The 14010-nt window shown below is 50.4% G+C and overlaps 2 protein-coding genes, 1 long non-coding RNA gene and 2 gene segments (V, D, J or C); 1 reads left to right on the forward strand and 4 right to left on the reverse strand.

Annotated features, from left to right (window-relative positions):
* LOC115892673 overlaps positions 1 to 9162 on the forward strand; it is a 78190-nt gene extending 69028 nt beyond the window's left edge. For all 3 annotated transcript variants that reach the window (XR_004052550.1, XR_004052551.1, XR_004052552.1), the window contains 3 exons: positions 4323 to 4420; positions 5422 to 5521; positions 6924 to 9162. This is a non-coding gene — a long non-coding RNA (uncharacterized LOC115892673). The remainder of the gene's footprint in view (positions 1 to 4322; positions 4421 to 5421; positions 5522 to 6923) is intronic.
* The window catches only part of LOC104671035, a 724295-nt gene that overhangs the window by 196512 nt on the left and 513773 nt on the right, over positions 1 to 14010 (reverse strand).
* The window catches only part of LOC104672491 (immunoglobulin lambda-1 light chain-like), a 605026-nt gene that overhangs the window by 180066 nt on the left and 410950 nt on the right, over positions 1 to 14010 (reverse strand). The gene's annotated exons all lie outside the window — the stretch shown is intronic.
* Positions 1 to 14010, reverse strand: part of LOC104674970 (immunoglobulin lambda-1 light chain-like) — a 651096-nt gene that overhangs the window by 174704 nt on the left and 462382 nt on the right. The gene's annotated exons all lie outside the window — the stretch shown is intronic.
* Positions 1 to 14010, reverse strand: part of LOC104674967 — a 611567-nt gene that overhangs the window by 169101 nt on the left and 428456 nt on the right.

Below are 14010 nucleotides of genomic sequence, written 5' to 3' on the forward strand. Positions count from 1 at the left end.
AAGCATCTTCAGAGCAAGGAGGGAGCCTGAGAGCCCAGGGCAGGTTTTGGTCTCAGTTCCCCATGGATGTGGACCACTGTGGAAAGTACCACTACCTGCATATGAGCTGCAGTAATAATCAGCCTCGTCCTCAGCCTGGAGCCCAGAGATGGTCAGGGAGGCCGTGTTGCCAGACTTGGAGCCAGAGAAGCGATCAGAGACCCCTGAGGGCCGCTTACTGACCTCATAAATCACGAGTTTGGGGGCTTTGCCTGGGTGCTGTTGGTACCAGGAGACACTGTTATAACTGCCAACGTCATTGCTGGTTCCAGTGCAGGAGATGGTGACCGACTGTCCAGGAGACCCGGACACTGAGCGAGGCTGAGTCAGGGCAGACTGAGCCCAGGATCCTGGAAAGAGGGAGAAACACACTCTAGTGAGTCAGTGCTGGGCCCAGGTGAACCTGAGGAGCAGGAGACCAAGAATCAGCCCAGAGGCACCTGAAGCCCCTTCCCTGGAGGCATCACCTGTGCCCTGAGTGAGGAGGGTGAGGAGGAGCAGAGCCCAGGCCATGGTGGAGATGTCTGGAGAGTGCTGCCTGCTGAGACCCCAGCCCTCGGCCTACCCCAGCCCTGTGTTATCTCCTTTGCCTGAGAGGAGGGCGGGGCCTCCATGCAAATCTACGCCCTGAGCTCCTCTCCTCACCCCACCCTCACCTGGGCCTGGGCTCAGAGACTTCTGCTTCCTGGGACAGAAGGGCTCAGCTGAGGAGATTAACGTTCTTGTTTGTCTTTTCTGGTGGCAGGATCTTAATTATTTTGTACCTGATTTACTCAGGAGAGAAAGATCTGCTGAAATCTATTACCTGAGTGAGCTCCTGGCCCTCAGGGTCTCTGCTGTGTGGTGCCTGTGGCTCTGTGACCCTCCAGGCCTGGGCACACCCTGCAGTGCCCTCGGCTTGGCACCCACCTCCAGGCTGTTTCTACTGTCAGGAAATGGGGCTGCCCACCCTGTGGAAACCTCTGCTGGGTGTCGTTGGTCTCTGGTCTCCCCAGCTGCAGCCTCATCCTGTCCCTACCCCAACGCTTTGTGCTGAAGCAGCTGCAGCATTGAATCTCTGGAGCACATCAGCTACCCCAGGCAGTGCACCCGCATCCACATGGGGCACATGTGGGAGGGACCCTGTGGAGGGAACAAGGGAGCAACGACCACGGCCACAGTCCTGAGCCCAAGTCTGCTGCTCCCAATCCTGCCCTTCCCTCTCACAAGCAGGCGACTTGTCCTTCCCAGCCTCTAGTTCTCAGCCTGAGAAACAGGGACCACAGAGTCCACTCTACACACAGGTGATCCATGGGGATATGAACCAGCAGGACAAAGGGCAAGTTTGCTAACAGGCTTTTCTGTGTACATCAGAGTCATATTTATTGTGAATGTTTGATTTATTGAAAGATTTATTTCCATTTTACTGTGATTTATGTGTTAGTTCACAGAGACACGTGTTTCCTGCTTTCTTGCTTTCCCCGATCTGAGCACATCCTCAGGGCAACCTAAAGCTGGCCACTCTCAACCCAGCGACACTGAAGACACACACACATTTGATAAATACATTTTTTTCAAAACACTTATACTTTCTTTTCATCTTTCCCCTTTGCCGGTGACAAAATTCTTCTAATGTTTCATATTAAAATAAATATTAATGGATTCAGCTTCCATTTAAATACATAATCTGCAGTATCCTGTCTTTCCACGTAGTTTCATCTCTGAAACCATGGCAAGTGCATGGAGCAGCTATTTGAGCATCAGGAAAGGAAATGGTATGGAGCAGTTTGGGATGGCCCCAGCAGATGACATACACCAGAGTCAGAGTGAGACTCCTGGATTTCCTCAGTGTCTCATGACTGGGACTCCAGACAGCCCCATACCTGAAGCGGCACAAACCTGAAAACAAAAAGAAGTCCAAAAAGCCCTCTTGTTCAGGATTGAAGGTAACTTATTTGGCTCAAAGTGAAGGCTCAGTCCCCTGCACAAGTAGGCGGTTCACACCTGGGTTCTCATCTCTCTTACACCAGCTTCTGCCTGGGTTCACACTGATTTCCAATGGGTGGAGAGGGGGCTTCCTGCACCGGATCACTCCACAGCCCCATAACCTGAAGCCATGCAGACCAGTACTGTCCAATCACAATATGATGTGAGCCTCATGGGAATCCCACTGTCTTGTCACCGTGTTATAAATACAAAGAGAAGAAGTCGATGAGTTTAAAGAATGTATTTTATTTATGTAGCATATCAAAAAGTATCATTTTAATATATAACTACAATTTTTTATGATACATATCATATACCTTGCATGGCTATTGTTATTATGTTTTGAAGAATTTGTGGAGATTGTGTGGCTGATGGAGATGTTAATGGGTTTCTTGTTGACAAGGGTGGGCTGTGGTGGCTTTTTAAGCGTCAACTTTGATAGGCTGAAGGAGGGATAGAAAGAATGATTTTTGCCCAGGATGTGGAGGGTGGAGGTGGGCAGGATCCATCCTGTGGTCCCTGCGTGGGGTCAGGCTGCTCCTCCTGCCCCAGGTTTCCCTGCAGGGAGATCTGACTCCAACTCTCCCTCAGAACCCAGAGCACTTGGCAACTCAGGCTCCCTTTTCATTCCATACAAATGCAAGAAACACTCAGATCTCATTCGGCATGTGGTACTCACAATGCTAATTTAGGAATAAACGGGTGCTTTCCAGTGTACAGTGGCCTCCTGAGTTCCCTCATGGCCCATGTTGGGGATGGCTGGTTACCTTAATTTGGGTTCCCTGGTAGCTGACTCTGAGATGGGGAATTGCATGCACAGAGGATGTGAAAGGAGGTGAGGGAGGCAACACTGGGTAGAAGGAGACCCAGACCCTCATTGAGGCCTCAGTCTTTCCTACAGGGAGCTGTAGAGCTGGGAGGATTTTCAGCTCCTCCTATGTTGAGGCAGAGTCTTGAGATCTTGACCTCAGGCAGTCATGAAACCTAACCTCGCTGAGGAAGGGCATAAACCCAGAGGAGGCAGTTTTCTGCACTGAGTGGCACTTCCCAGTGAAGGCACAACTCTCAGCTACCACAAGCTCCCAATAGTACTGGGTGGCTGAGCTCAGAAGAAAGAACTGGGCAGATCCCACCGTGTCCACTCCACTGGATTTTCTGTAGAGAATGACGTGAACCTGAGCTCATGTCTGGGGACTGATCCAGGATATTCAGGCCAAGGACTGGCTTGTCATGACCTGTGGAAATCCAGAGAGCAGCTGAGAGATGTCTACCTCAGTCTGATGATTCAACCAGACCCCATTTCCATAAGTCACAGCTGAGTCCCCACACCCCAAAATATCCTGGTCAGCTAAGTCCTAAATCCTCACTTGACGACCCCTCTTCAGAGTCTGCCTGGAGGGCTGGAGGAACTCAGATCTGAGGGTCTCAGATCCATGTGAACCGGGCCAGCCCTGCTCATGAATTTGTCCACAGTCTTCCTGGCTGGAGGAAATGTCCCATCCTGGTCATTTCATCTAAATGATGGATTGTGTCATTAGGACACCTGTTAACTATTTCAGTGAGAATAGTTGAGTCATATAAGGAACCTCTCACCCATGTGGAGTCATCAGGACATCTGGTCTCATTTCACCCATGGTGTTGATATTTCTAGGCCATCCCCTTCCCCACAGTGGACCAGCCATTGTCACCCTCAGCTCTGCCATTGTTTATTTATTTTTCACATCAATAACTTATGTATACTGGTTAAAAGCACCAGGGTTCTCTATCCAGTGTGGTTTTCTGGTGCTTTTTACAAATTTATATGAAATATTGATGGGAAATCCATTAAGCCCCATGGTCTCTGTGAGAATCCCAGGGACACAGTCTTTGCACAGGGTGTGGGCTCTGTAGGGTGGGTGGTCCCTGGTCCCTGCAATGAGGTGTATCCTGTCACTGAGCCAAAGACCACCTGGTGGCCAGAGCTGTGGCCTGAGGCAGATGAGAATCCTCTTCCCTGTGGAGACCGTCTCTTCATGGAGGCTGGGGATGCCCCATCAAGGAACCAGGGTCCTGAATGTGCCACCCCAGCAACCTAAGACTCCCCTGAGCACAGGAGCTGTTCCCTGAGCCAGAGTATGCCTGGAGCTGGGAGGAAAGGCAGAGAGAAAAGGGACGGGGGAGCCCCTGGAAGTGCCCAGGACTGAGGACTCAGCTTCTCAGAATGTTGCTGAACAGAGAGGGACAAGACCCTGAGAGTGGCAGGAGGCTCAGGCAGCCATCCTGGGTGAAAGACTTGGGTCCTGGGAGCCCCATCTCCTCACACTGTGCCCTCCTCCTAGAGCATCTCCACCTTGGGGCATCTCCCAGGGAAATCCAACCCTTTGGGAGCTGCCCAGGCTGACACCAGGGCCCAGGCGTCTCCAGCTGCATTTCCCAGGTAAGGTCCTCATGTTCCCCATCTCCTGTCAGTTGGGCGACGCTATGTAAATCTAGCACTCAGGATGGGGTGACTGCAGCCCGAGGGGATAGGATGCACTTTACTGGACTTCCAGACCTAGGACTAATCCTCAAACACCTCTTGAGCCTTCAGGGCTGGCCTCCCTCTTAGGCTCCTCCTGGGCAGCCACAGACTCTCTTCTGGCTGCAGCTCTGCTGCCCCCTGCTGGTCAAGAAGAGGGACCCCCCCCCCCCCCCCAGGAGCTTCCATCCTCTGGGTGACCCCAGAACACCTGACACCTGGGAGGCTGAAAACTATGGAGTCCAGCCTCAGTCTGTGCCGTATGTGAACGCTTCTGGCTCAGCACAGAGAGGTGGCATATATGGTTGCAGGGAGGTGGGGCAGGTGCATTTCTTGTAACTGAGTCTCAGGTTGAAACGCTCTTCTCTGTTCCATGGTTTTTGATCACAGAATGGAGAGTGAAGGATAAACTGTAGCTTTTCTGTGAAAAACCTAAGTATAGTGAAATGTGGTTCTCCCCACATGTACTCCTGTTTCCCGTGTATACTGAACACAAGATTGATTTTCCCACCCCAATAAGAACAGCTGCACTGTAACTGGAGCACATGATGTTTCTGTCACTAAAGCTTGGTTGTGTGCTTGAACCATCATCACCATCATTATCATGGCATCTTTTCTATTAATCATAAGAACAAGAAGATTAAGGTAGAAAATTATGACCATAAGTAGGTGGGAGCTTTCTGTGTTCAATCTACACACAAGAAACTCTATAGCATTCCATATGACTGTGGCATGGTTTTATTTTTCCTTATAAACTTAAATATTTATCAAAAGTTAACATTTCAGTGATTAAAATTGATACCTTTCTTCCATAAGATTTTGATCATTTTTACATGTTTGATGTGAAACTGTGCTTCTTATTGCTACAAGGCCTTTTCTTCCCTGTAGGAATAATCAAAATGACTTTTAATCCACATTAGGCCCCTGTTGGATTGCAGGCCCCAAGTGGATTCCTAGGCCCCAGGTGCACATCAGACACTGGTGTACACGCAGGCCCTGGGTGGACTTACCTGTGTACAGGTAAGGAGCTGACCTTGGGGGAGGGTGAGCAGCCAGCAGCCCAGAAAGTTCTGAGTAGGTTTTATGGAAGTAAGGAGCCAAGGATACCGAACCTTAAAGAAGTGAGTTCACTTCCTTGGTGACAGACCCTACTGGAGCTTAGAACTCTGGTCACCAGGCACCCACATCCTAAGGACAGCCCCACAGCCTGCTCCTTTGGTGGGAGATGCTCAGGAGAGCATGATGTTCTTATGCTGCATCCCCACATCTCGAGGCTCCTGCTTCAGGAGGGCCCAGAGTGAGAGCCTTTCCCGTGATGCAGACACAGGCTCATCCCTCACCCCAGGCACCTCTGGCCAAAGGTGCCGCGAGGTACCACAGGGTAGCCCAGGGCAGGCTCTACCAGGCCAGGCCTCACCGGTGATCCCATCGGGGCCACATCTGTGCAGTGTCCTTGTCCAGCTGGAGCCTCTGGAGTTCCTCAAGGCACAGGCACACAGTGCGGCAGCCTATAGTGTCAGAGACTTTGCGGGGGGGCATTTTCCTCCATCTTGGCACATCCTTAGGGCACCAAAAAACCGACCTCTCTGAACCCTGCAGCACTGAAGACACACAGACAGTCTATGTACATTTTTGTTTTCTTTTTCTTAAAATGTTTTTAATCTGTTTTCACCTTTCCCACTGCCTATGACAAAACTTTCAACATTTCATATTGAAAGAACTATTGGGCTGGGTGCGGTGGCTTATGCCTGTAATCCCAGCACTTTAGGAGGCTGAGGCAGGTGGGTCACCTGAGGTCCAGAGCTGGAGATCAGCCTGACCAACATGGTGAAACCCCATCTCTACTATTATACAAAAATTAGCTGGGCGTGGTGGCGGGGGCCTGGAATCCCAGCTGCTCAGGAGGCTGAGGCAGGAGAATTGCTTGAACCAAGGAAGCAGAGATTGCAGTGAGCCGAGATCACGCCATTGCACTGCAGCCTGGGCGACAGAGCTAGACTTTTTTTCAAAAAACAAAAAAGCAAACAACTACAAAAACAATGAAAGGATTTAGGTTCCATTTAAATATTACAACATACACTATCCTGTCTTCCCACCCAGACTGAGCTATGAAACCATGACAAGTGCATGGAGCAGCTATTTGAGCACCAGGAAAGGAAATGGTATGCAGCGGTTTGGGATGGCCCCAGCAGATGAAATGCAACAGAGTCAGAGTGAGACTCCTGTATTTCCTCAGTGTCCCCTGGCGGGGACTCCAGACAGCCTGAAACTTGAAGGGGCACAAGCCTGAAAACTAAAAGAACTCCAGAAAGCCCTCTTGTTCAGGATTGAAGATAGGAAAATAAGCTTATTTGGTTAAAGTGAAGGCTCACTCCCCTGCACAAGCTGGTGGTCCACGCTCCTGTTCTCATTTCTCTTGCAGCAGCACCTCTCCCTGGCTTCACACTGATGTCCTGTGATTGGAGATGGAGCTTCCTGCACTAGGTCACTCCTCAGGCCCTGTAACCTGAAGGGGTGCAGACCAGCACTGTCCAATCACAATATGATGTGAGCATCACGGGAATTCCAAGGTCTAGTCACCACGTTAGAAATACAAAGGAAAGAAGATAAATGAACTCAAATAATATATTTTATTTACCTAACTTATCAAAACAGTATCATTTTCATACGTGATCTGAGTTCAATTATCTGTGTAACATTTTAGATACCTTTTCATGGCTACTGTTTCTATTTTTTGAAGAATCTTTGTGTGGAAATTGTGTGGCTGATGGGGATGTGAGTGGGTTTTCCTTGACAAGTGTAGGCTCTTGTGGCTTTTAAAGTGTCAACTTTGATAGGCTGAAGGAGGGGTGGAAAGAATGATTTTTTTCACAGGATGTGGAGGGTGGAGGTGGGCAGCATCCATCCTGCAGCTCACCCTGTGGGTGCATCTGTGGTCCCTGCTTGGGGTGAGGCTGCTTCTCTTGACCCCAGATTCCTGCAGAAGGATCTGACTCCAACTCTCCCTCAGACCCCAGAGCACCTGGCGTGCCAGGCCCCCTTTCATTCCACACAAATGCAAGAAACACTCAGATCTCACTGGGCATTTGCAGACTCATAATCATCATTAGGAATAAACTGGTGCTTTCTGGTATACTGTGGCCTCCTCAGGTTCCTGATGGCTCAAGTTGGAGATGACCTGTTGTGTTATTTTGGGATGCCTGGAAGCAGACTCTGACATGGAGATCTGCTTGCACAGCTGGTGTGAAACTAAGTGAAGGAGGCAACACCGGGCACAAGAACACCCTGACCCACATTGAGTCTTCTACCATCCCAATAAGGAGCTGTGAAACTCGGAGGATTTTCTGTTTCTCCTATACTGAAAGGGAGTCTTGAGATCTTCACCTCAGGCAGTTACGGAACCAAACCTGTTGAGAAGGGGCATAAACCTGGAGGAGACAGTTTTCTCTGTTGGCAGCCCTTCTCAGTGAGGGCACAGCTCTGAGCTGCCAGAGCTACCAGCAGTGCTGGGTGGGCGTTCTAAGAAAAGGGAATGTGAGTGGATCCCACAGTATCCACTCCACTGGTTTTCCTGAAGAGAATGGCAGGATGCCACGGGAGCCTGAGCTGGGCAGTTCTGGAAACTGACTCAGGATGTTCAGGCCAAGGACTAGCCTTCATCCCCTATGGAAATCCAGAGCCCAACTAAGGATGTCGACCCTGGCCTGATATTCCAACCAGTCCCCATTTCCCCAAATCACAACTGAGTCCCCCAAACCTCAATATATCCTGGTCACCTCAGCCCTAAATTCACTCTTGGTGCCCCCTCTGCAGAGCCTGCCTGGACAGCCTATGAAAAGGGCAGCCTGTGTCTTGCTCCTCCATCTCCCTGTGTCACTGTGGGATGAGGAGCACTAATGTCCCACATCTTACAGTAATAGCCTCATCCCCAGCCTGGGCCCTGTTGATGGTCAGGTTGGCTGTGTTCTCCAAGTTGGAGCCAGAGAATCTCTCACAGATCCCTGAAGGCCGCCTGCTATCCCCATAGATGACCCAAACAGGGGCCTGGCCTGGCTTCTGCTGGTACCATTGAGCACTTTTACTTCCAATGTTGCTTTCCCCACAGGTGATTCTGGTCATCTGTCCTGGGGCCACTGACACTGAGGGTGACTGTGTCAGTTCATAGGAGATGACAGAGCCTGCAAGGAAAGAAAAGGGGAGAGAAAAAAGTTGAAACTGAGTGGCTCAACCCAAGGATATCTTGCCACTTGCTGGGACTGGAGTGAGCCCCTGGAATAATAGGGCTTTCAGGGCACCCATGAGCACAGGAGCACAGAGTGGGGGCATTTCAGCACCCCAGCCCCTCCCCCATCAGCAGGGTCATGAGCATCCTGCCCATCACACACGGGGCCCTGCTGAACACAGACTGAGGACCACGCTGAACCTAGAGGCCTGGGGCTGGGCAGGTGGGTGAGACCCTGGGGCAGCACCTGTGCATTGAGTCAGGAGACCAAGGAAAAGAGGGACCAGGCCATGGCTGAAGCACCTCCAATGATGCTTCTCAAATCTGAGGCTGGGCAGGCTCCTCCCAGGTCTCTCTTAATCCTTTGTTGGAGAGAATGGCCCTTGATGCCAATCAGCAGAGTCAGGGGCTGCTGCTGGAGGAGGCTTGTGGTTCCCAGAAGGGCTCAGCCCCAAGAGACCCAAAGAGGTTAGGGGTGACCTTGCCTTCCCGCCCTTTGCCGACAGGATCTCCTATATGAATTGATTCCATATTCTCTGCCGACATCTCCACATCACACTGCGCTCAGCCTCACTCCTGGGCTCACTTGGTTACAGCAGAGCTCAGAGGTGACTTTGTCTGTATTTCCTGGGGGAATATGAAGTGCTTCTTATGGGATGGGTTTTGACCTAGTCTGGGAGGTGACCATAGAGTCATGCTGGTAACTGGGGAATTCTCTGGGGTCCCCAGTCCCCTCGTCCATTCTATCTTGGCTCAGGAGGGAGGTATTCAATTTTGGTCTAGGCCTCTAAATATGTCCTGATCATAAATATTTTATGTTAGAGAGGACATTTCTGGTGTAGGCCTAAATCTGTTTTAGAGGGCACTTTCCAGAACCCAATGCAGGTTCCCTCTTCGTCTCCACTGTACAGCTGATAACACACACCTTGGACAGGTGCAGGTTCCACCCCAGGGCACAGCCCCTGAGTGATAGAGATCAATGAAATTCCTTATTTGCCAAGTGCACACAGAGTGTTGGAAGATCCATGAGATGCTGAAAGTTTCTGCCTTGGCTGTGAGCTCCTAGGTAGGTCATAGCTGCTGTGCCTCAGTATCTCCAGGATGCTGTCAGGACTGGGGACAGATGAGGAGGTGAAGGAAATGTTTGCTCCATGAGAGAATGAGAGGGGGCTGCAAACTCCAAGATCCCCCGAAGTGAATGTTTATTATAAATAAGATGTCTTCGGTTTCTGGGGAAAATATATCAATGAATAAGAACTTAAGTCAACTAAAGGTTAATGAGCAACTATTTTGTGACTCACAAGGAAATCAAGAGCTGTGACTTGGCAGCTTCCCCAGGAGAGAGTCGGGAAAGACCAGGGACAGTGGATGTGGAGGAGCAGCCAGGAAGGGAGAAGCCGCTATGTCTGCAGGACAGGGACTCCCAGATCAAAGGGGAGTAGGGGGGACACCTGTGACCTCAGGGAGGACCCTGCACATGAGGCGGATGCTGTTTTAGCACAACTGAGTGTGGAGGAGGGGGGTTGTGAGAAGTCAAGTGCCTGGATCTGTGTCAGAGAGTCAGCATGCAAAAGAGCTGAAGACAAAATGTGATTCTAGAATGTTTACATCAGTATCAAGGACACAAGGACAATCCTCTAGGAAAATAAAGACCCTTTTCCTCCAGGTGTGAGGTCGTGGTCACTGGCTCTTGCTGCATGTCAGCATCTCCCTGTCACTCAGGCCCGCCCCATCCCCAGGTAGCTTTGCCAGTTCATTCTCTGCTTCCCCTGGTGGCCACTCCACACTGTGGGCTGGGAGCTCAGAGACTTCCTGGATCTAGGTGTTGATTCAGAACCTGCTGCTAAGGTCCCTGCTGCCCTGATCCCTGGACTGTTGGTTCTAAGGGAGGAATTCCTCTTCTTTGTGTGGCCCCTGCCTGACTCAAGACCAGGTACAAGGGGCTCAGCTTACCCAAGAAAATACAAATACAAATATATATATATAGTGAAAGCAAATCCCCATCATATTGGAGAAGAGTAACTCATAAACCTGTAACAGGCATTGTGAGGGGAAGAGCTGGCTCGACGCCCTGCAGTGAAGAGTCTGCTCTCTGTGGGGATTGGAGAGGATAGTGGAAACCTGAGGGATCTGGGACCCAGACCAGTCCGTGTCTGATATCATGTCACCTTGTAAAGAAGAGCTGTGCCCAGGTGTGTGGTGCAGCCGGGTGTAAGGAGAAGAATTTCCTGTTTATGCTCAGGCAATCTGTGAGGGGCTGAGCTCACACACTCCCTCGTGGTCCAGAGGATTCAGTTGCTGATGCTAGGACTGGTTAGACACAGGTGGGCTCAGATAGGCACCTCACCTGTCCCTGTTTGCCTGGGGCTGAAGCCACTTGGGGATGGTGGCTAACCTGCCTCAGCCGTCCTCCCAGGGCTCATCTTGCAGCCACAGGGAAATTAAGCTCCTGTCACTTCCATTAATCCAGGGTCACCCTCAATGCACCCAGCACAAACAGGTTGACTATTTTCTGGAAAGTTCTCCGGGAGCTCCCCATTTAACTCAGCCATGCAGAGATGACGCGGCACCCCTTTCAGGGGCCACCTGGTTGTTCCCAGGCTCTTACTCCAGAGTAAGACAAAGCCCTTGGCAAAGCTGGGGTGTCTGCTGTGCCGGTGGGTAGGTGTTTGAAGAGAACAGGTTTCCTTGAATGTCACCATGCTTCACAGCATGTTAACATGTGACAGCAATGCATCAGTAACATTTTTTGGCTCATCAGTCTGGATAGAGAAGCAGCTGTTTGCCCGGTTGTTACACAACAACCTTTGTAAAACACTTACTATAGCTTCCACATGCTGACTCATCACACATGGCAGCGTGGTCTTTCCCATGCCCCTTCCTGCTCCTGGTTCAGGCCTTGTTCCTTCCACACCATGGCATCCCTAGGTCCTCACCGACCCTATATTGTTCCTGCTCTCGATAAAGCCTTCTGCAAATAATTAATCTGTGTCCTCATACTGCTCCCTCAAAGACACTTTGTGAACCTGAGTTTCTACCTCAGTTTACTGTGAGAGTCGATGGCTGTTAAAAGTCATCCTCTCCTTCACCTGTGTAATGACCATGATTGGCAGTGAAGGGCTTCTTCCTAGAGACCACCTGCTGAGTGCTAATGGCTGGGTGGTGGAGAATCAGTACTGGAAATTCTATCTGCAGAATAAACAGTTCCCTTAACTTCCACATCCATCGCTAGGTCCTGCCCACACACACACATCGGTGGGTAGGGCCATCATCAGCTGCTATCTCCCGTCTGTCAACCCAGTGCCCAAAAGTCATAACACCCTTCCCCTTGATGGTGAAAACATCAAATGGATTCATCCCTTGAGCAAGGTCCTACTGCACTCAATGAATCTGATCCAACAGTGCGCCAGAAACTTGAGCTTTTCTTGTGGAACTTTTGGTAAAATGTTTCATGAGCCTTGGGTTCCAAGCAATACAACATTTGAAAAATGTTGGATCAGAGAGAAACAGCAACCAAATATCAACCTTTAAGACTTAAGGGTCCTGGCTGGTAAGGAAATTAAACAACTGTAAGAGACATTCTTGTGCAACTGGGAAACATGAGTACGATCTGCATAGGAGAGAGCTGTTAGTATTCTCACTTGTGATAATGAGAGAGAGAGAGAGAGACCCTAGTATGGCTGTGTCCACAGTTGTCCCATCCAGAAAGAGTACATATATGAGCTGATGACAATAGTCTGTAAACTTTTGTGTATACACATGATTTCACAATTAAACTAGTTGTACTTTTTTAGAAGGAAATAAAAAGGCTGAGACCTTCCATGTGAGAAAAGAAATACTCCCTTCACACCTGCAGCCCCGGGGCATGCAGCAGAGGGGCAGGTCCTGGGCTTGGCATCCAGGACTTCTTAGTGAGCTCCTCAGAAAGCAGCCCAGAGCCCAAAGATAAACTCCACACTATCAGGGCGCTGGGGGCACACCCAGGCAGGTCTGACCCATCTGGAGAAGGTGATGGGACTTTGGGGACCATGGGAGGTCAGTGTGCCCCAAAGACAGTCCCCAGGCAGGACCAAAGGTAGTGTCTGTGCTTCCTCTTCAGTTTCTGTGAAATGTCGGCACAGAAAGGGCCCTGGGGCCAAAAGGGGCTGGGTCTCCAGTCTTCCTTAGGCCTCAGGCACCCCATTAAGAATATGGGGGTCAACTCATCTGGAAACCAGAGGACACACAGTCCCTGGGGCTTGCACTGAGCTTAGTATACCCAAGGAAAAGAGAAATTCCACAGGACTATACCCTCTGCAATGCCTCTCTCCTCTCCTGCGTGATGTGTGATTACATGTGGGGCCATGCAATGTTGCGTGGATTTCTAAACTGTTCATGTACACCACAAACCTTACAAAGTTCCCTGCAGCTCTGACCACCATCCCCCTGTCCTCTCCCTTCTCATTGGACACATGCAGGCCCTGAGAGGATGGAGAAGCCAGTCAGAATCACCAGCCCTGCAGGGGTCAGGTTAAGACCAGAGAGGATACCTGACCCTGAGGCCTGACCTACAGTTGCTCAGAGGTCAGGTGAGAATGAGAGCCAGGCTGAGATGGAACAGTTCTGTGGCTAGTCCCTATCTCTCTGTGTTACTATGAATCCCTGCCAGTTGCTCCCACTGTTATTATCTGCAGTGCAGTAATCGTCAGTCTCATCCCGGACCTGGGCTCCATTAGGGTGGCCATGTTTCCTGAGTTGGAGCCTAAGAATTGAGCAGATGTCCCTGAGGGTCAGTTGCTGTTATACTAGATGACCAGCACCATGGCCTGGCCTGGCTTCTGCTGGTTCCTAAGTACATGTTTATGCTGAGGTTATCTCCAGAGCATGTAATCCTGGTTGTCAGTCCCAGGGCCGCAAACACTGAGACCAGCTATCTCTGCATATAGGATGCACAGGGCTGAGAGGAGAGGAGAGGAGAAGAGGCTTGAGGATGAAGGGCCCATTCCCAGAAGATCCCAACTCAGAACTGAACTTAGGGTTTGGGCAGGCCGTTTACAGAGTAATTTATTGAATGGTTTAATGGAAGGTCTTCTGGCCATTTCCAGCAGCTCTTTAATCACATGGCAGGGATATATTTGTGACTTGAGGGACTAGGTCATGAGGACCAAGTAAGTTGCATGAAGAGTTGGCCAAGTAGACATGATCCAAGCCCTGCACCATGCCATCTTCTCACCTTACAGCCTTGGCCTCCTGAGGGGCTCCCTGAGATCAGCTGCCTAAGAGGAGGCACTTAGGCTGGGGTTACAGA

This window comes from Rhinopithecus roxellana, chromosome 13 (genome assembly GCF_007565055.1).
Source record: "Rhinopithecus roxellana isolate Shanxi Qingling chromosome 13, ASM756505v1, whole genome shotgun sequence".
Taxonomy (NCBI): domain Eukaryota; kingdom Metazoa; phylum Chordata; class Mammalia; order Primates; family Cercopithecidae; genus Rhinopithecus; species Rhinopithecus roxellana.